This window comes from Tasmannia lanceolata, unplaced genomic scaffold (genome assembly GCF_043159265.1).
Source record: "Tasmannia lanceolata isolate RefF3 unplaced genomic scaffold, GAP_Taslan_0.1 ptg000003l, whole genome shotgun sequence".
Lineage (NCBI taxonomy): Eukaryota > Viridiplantae > Streptophyta > Magnoliopsida > Canellales > Winteraceae > Tasmannia > Tasmannia lanceolata.
The window spans coordinates 6,495,001-6,500,440 of record NW_027518680.1 but is presented as its reverse complement, the minus strand read 5'-3'; the positions used below and the strand labels follow the sequence as shown (position 1 = coordinate 6,500,440).

At 41.8% G+C, this 5,440-nt stretch overlaps 1 pseudogene across 1 annotated transcript; it reads left to right on the top strand.

Annotated features, from left to right (window-relative positions):
* On the top strand, positions 1–2,458 carry LOC143849521 (zinc finger A20 and AN1 domain-containing stress-associated protein 8 pseudogene; annotated as a pseudogene). The gene is made up of 2 exons (XR_013235690.1): positions 1–350; positions 1,554–2,458. The product of XR_013235690.1 is annotated as a zinc finger A20 and AN1 domain-containing stress-associated protein 8 pseudogene (transcript).
* Positions 2,459–5,440: the final 2,982 nt, after the last annotated feature.

Sequence of the window (5,440 nt, the reverse complement as noted above, 5' to 3'; positions counted from 1 at the left end):
GATTGGGAATCACTGACTCACTGAGTCGGTGAAAGCCTTCGTTGGCACCGAAAGAAAATCATTAAATAGGGGTCAGGGTCCTCACAAGTCACAAGTTACAAATCTCTCTCTCTCTCTCTCTCTCTCGATTCCGTGGCGATTTCGTGCTCTTCTACTTTTCTTCGCGAGGGTTAGGGTTAGGGTTTCGTCTCGTTCCTAGATTTTTTTTTCTTGTTTTGGATGATTATTTTGATCGGCACGGCCGTTGCAGTTTTAGCTTTTAGATTCGAGATCAGATCGAAGGAATCGTGACAAAGAGATCTCCTCTTTTATTCCCCCCGCCCCCACTCTTTTTTCTACCTTGCGAACAGGTACGCGGTTTTTTGCTTTTGATCTTGTGGTGATATTTTTCTAGTTAGGGCTTGGGAATTTTTTTTTTTTTTTTTTTTTTGGGTCTTGCTGGTCAGGTTATCTTTTTTCTTTCTGCTGTTAAAGTTTTGATTTTTGTGGATGCTAGATGTGTCTGGTTGAAAATTAGGGTTAGGGTTTCTGTATTGTTTTGAGTTTTTTTTTGTATAACAGGGGTTGGTACGATGAGGGTTTGTGCCTTTTTTGTTTCGTTATAAAAAATTTATTTCTTTTATATTGATGGGTTTGAGGCTGGTTAGAGGTAGGATAGAATTTTTAATTTCAGTTGAAGGTTTCGAGAATCTACCTTGATTAGGGTTGGGAAATTTTGGCCCTGGTAAATTCAAGCGATGTTAGGATTAGGGTTTCCGTTGTCTGTCTGGGATTGGACAGTCCCTCCTGGTTAGGGTAATTTTTTTAGGCTGAGTGCTATTTTGTTGGAGAATTTGGGCTCTGGTTAGGCACGCTAGGTCAGAATATGGTTTCGAGAATCTAGCTTGATTAGGGTTGGAACATCTGTGTCTGGTGAATTCGAGTCTCCTTAGGATTAGGGTTTCCGTTTTCGTGTGGGATTGGACAGTCCTTCCTGGTTAGGGTAATATTTTTTTTTGGCTGAGTGCTATTTTTGTTGGAGAATTTGGGCTCTGGTTGGGCAGGCTAGGTCAGAATATGGTTTCGAGAATCTAACTTGATTAGGGTTGGAAGTCATCTGGGTCTGGTGAATTCGAGTCTCGTTAGGATTAGGGTTTCCGTTTTCGTGTGGGATTGGACAGTCCTTCCTGGTTAGCGTAATATATATTTTTGGTTGAGTGCTATTTTTGTTGGAGAATTTGGGCTCTGGTTAGGCAGGCTAGGTCAGAATATGGTCTCGAGAATCTAGCTTGATTAGGGTTGGAACATCTGGGTCTGGTGAATTCGAGTCCCGTTAGGATTAGGGTTTCTGTTTTTGTGTGAGATTGGACAGTCCACCTGGTTAGGGTAATTAAGTTTTTTCTTTTTTTTAAAAAATGTCTGAGTGCGATTTTTGTTGGAGAATTTGGGCTCTGGTTAGACAGGTTAGGTCAGAATATGGCTTCTGATTTTGTATGAATATATTTGATTCTGGTATGGTTGTTCTGCTATTATTATTATTTTTGTTTTGGATTTTGAGGGGATTATTTGTGCAGGAGAGTTGGGAAAAAATGGAGCACGAAGAGACCGGATGCCAAGCCCCCGAAGGCCCAATCCTTTGCGTCAACAACTGTGGCTTCTTTGGAAGCGCGGCCACCATGAACATGTGCTCCAAGTGTCACAAGGACTCAATATTGAACCAGGAACAAGCCAAGCTTGCGGCATCATCCATTGGCAGTATTGTGAATGGCAACGGTAGCAGCAGTGGCAGTGGAAAGGATCCCGTCATATCTGGAAACATAGATGTTTCTGTTACGCCTGTTGAGCAAAATATAGTATCTTCGCAGCCCACTGATGCCTCAGCATCGAGCGAGGGCACAGAGGTGAAGCCAAAAGAGGGCCCAAACAGATGCAACACTTGTAGGAAGCGCGTTGGATTAACTGGGTTCAGTTGCCGATGCGGAAACCTCTTCTGCTCTTCGCACCGTTATTCTGACAAGCATGACTGCCCCTTTGATTATCGGACGGTTGGTCGTGATGCTATTGCTAAAGCCAACCCCGTCGTCAAGGCTGAAAAGCTCGATAATAAGATATAGGAGCTCTAAAGTGCAGGCTAATGAACTTTGATATGGTGCTTCTCTTTTTTACCTGTGCCTCTTCATCTTATGTTGTCTGGTCTTCATCGTAGGTGTCTTTTATCAATGTAAATGGTTGGAGGCACAGTGCTTTGGGCATCTTTGCAGTCTAAAGACCTCCTATGTTCTTCCCTTGTTGATTGGCGAGGTTTGATGGCTCTGGTGTGTAAGTTTTATTTATTTCTGCTGGTTTGATGGACATGATTGTGACTTAAAATTAGCTTTGTAATTTATTGTTATGGTCACATGATGTTTTCTCATTGGCAGTACTTATCAACTATGGCATGTTCAATGATGTGAAATTATTTCATCTCTGTATTGTGCTATGTTCCAAATTGTGCCCTACTTAGCTGTACTAGCTTTGCAATTTATTGCTTTGATTCACATACCATCTCTCTATTAGTACTTATTAGTTGTGGTGTGTGGAACCATTTGAAAGGACTTTTTTCTGCACTATTATTTGTTTCAAGGTCTCGATATGTATCAGTTTTCTTACATTTTCTGTATTCCATGCAAGATATTTTGCTTCAGATATCGAAGGGGTATCAGACACCTCAAAATCTGTATTGCCGGTATAGTATATATCAAACGAGTTATTGGAGCTTGGTATGGACTTGAAAAGCCTCAAATCTCTCAACCTTGCTGCCAACTGTGAGATGGATGTGTAAGCACAGGGAACCCCCACCTAGTTATCAAAGATTTTTATATTAGTTATAGAGTTATCAAGATTTTTATATTAGTTTAGAACCATCAGAGGATTTTTATATTTGTTTATGCATTGATAGATGTAAATGGAGGTGGAAATGGGTGCTGGGTGTTTTTTTCATCATTGCAGGGAAAATGAAGAGGGGAAAGAGGTGCTAATATGCATTTTTGCTGTTGAAAATGGAAATGAAGATGGATATGATGAAAGTTTTTTTTGTTGAAATATGTGGCTGGCTATTTTCTTTGATGAGATGGCAATGGGGAAATATGATGTGGGTGATGATGATTTTGCTAAGCAGATGAAAATAAGTGGTGTTGAAATGAAAAGAGAAAGTAAGCGGGGAGGACTTTTTGATTGCAAGAAGAGGTGAAATCATTGATGAATCGAATCAAGAATTACTGGAATAGAGGGGTTGTTTTCATCGGGTGTAGGGGAATCGACTATGTTGTTGGCATCATCATCGTTGTTGTTGACTTGATCTAAGACAAGGATGAGTCCCATGGCAATGGCACCATCGAAACGGGGCTTTAGGCAAAGGGAGATGTCCTTCTCGAGGACTACGTTGGTGCAAGTGGCGACCCTTCTCTCGACATCGGCAACAAATTCTTTGGAGGAGCTGTAGAGGTGCAACTACGAGATCTCATATGAGCTTTCAGATACTTGCACCTTTCTCTCGACATCAGCAACAAATTCTTAGGAGGAGTTGTAGAGGTGCAACTACGAGATCTCATATGAGCTTTCGGATCCCATCTGGGTTCAATTCGGAAGAGAGAGCCTACTCTACTAAAAATAGTTTAGAATTATAATTTTTAAACTAATACCAAACAACAATCAATATTAATCTGTTTTAGGTATGCTTTGAAAAAAAAAAAAAGTTTAAAAGCATAGCTTAAATATTTCCTAATTCCTGTCCTATCCTTCTGGATCCAAGATTGGAGTCCTGTGGCCCCTCTCCTCCCCATTCAGGTTTGAGATAGCGTGGCTGGATTCCCCCAAGATGGAGGAGAGACTGGGAGAGTGGTGGTGGTCAGAGCCCAATGTAGCGGGACCGTTGGATGGGGTGTTAGGGTCAAAGTTGTGATATGTGAAGAAAAAGGAATGAAATCTTGAAAGATAGAGGGAGGGTGCAGAGAGGAAAGTGTGGCTGATTTCTAGAATAAAGGAAATAACAAGAGAGGAGGAGAGTGGCTCAATTGGCTGATTTCTAGAATAAAGTTTGGTCAATCCAGGCGCCACCTAGGGTATGTGCTTTTGGATGGGCTCTGCTATTCTTGAAAGAATTCAGACAATGGACTTTTTGCAAAAGTGGGAGATGCTAATTATAGATCACTGTGCACTGTACATTGAGGCTGGAGAGAGTGTGGATCACTTATTTATTCATTGTAAGGTGGCCAAGGAGGTGTGGAGCAGTATTTTTGGAATGTCCCAAGTGTTTCCAGCCAAGCTCATAGATCTGTTGGAATGTTGGTCCACGGTTCCATGGAGGAAGAAAGGAAAAATTCTATGGAATGTATCTCTCCTAGAGGTCATTTGGGTTCTTTGGAAAGAAAGGAATGCTCGTGTCTTTAAAGGCCATGTAGAAAAGGCCCTCCTACCTTTACATGAAGGTGATTGCCCTGACGATCTCATGGGTAAAGATACTTCCATGCTTCAAAGTTGTTTCAGCTATGGAAAGAGGTATGCAACTCAGAACAGGGACCCAAAATAGTGCAAGATTGGGACCTCCTTCTCACGGCTTCTTGAAGCTCAACTTTGATGGCTCTAGCACGAGGAACCCAGGACCATCAGGTATTGAGGGGTTTCTAAGGGATGAGACAAGTTAGTGAGATGGGCCTTTGTGGGGGTCCCCCATAGGGATCATCGACTCTAACGAGGCCGAAGTGCGTGCTGCACATCAAGGCATTAAGCTTCTCGAAAGGGAAGAGATGGATAGAGTGGCGGTGGAAGGGGGCTCGCTAAATGTATTCGATTGCCTAGGGGTTCCCATGTTTACCCGTGGAGATTTGCTAAGTTTTTCGATGAGATTCAAGATAGGGTGGAGGCTTCGAGTATTTCGTTTCGGTATCTTGAGAGATCGGCTAACGGTGTAGCTCCATAGGCTAGCCAGGAAAGGAGTCTCAAAAGAGGGGATGGAGTTGTTTCACTTCCTCGACTCATCCCTCCGTCACTTCCTCCTATATGGGGGAATGTATTATTCCCTCTCTTGTATTTTTTGCTTTTATAGTCCTCTTCCATATGTACCGACCATCTTTGTCTCCACTGTCCTTTAATAAAAATTCTTATACCATTAAAAAAACATTTCCTAATTCCTAATGACTAATGGGAATATATTTTTCAAATTAGGGATTTATTGGAAAATTTCCTATTATTATTAACAGAAGGTTCCCCTTTGTAGAGAAATAAAAAGCGAATTCCTGGCTTCTAATTTTCAAGGATGAACAAGTCGACATCTTCAAAACAAACTTATGGAATCCTCCTTGGAAAATGGTCGTGGAGGTACGGAGAGGACAAGGGTCATCTATGGACCAAGAGATCTTCCCATGCAATTGGTCTTCTCCGTAACTCCTTGGATAATGGTCGTAGAGGTATAAAGAGGACAGAG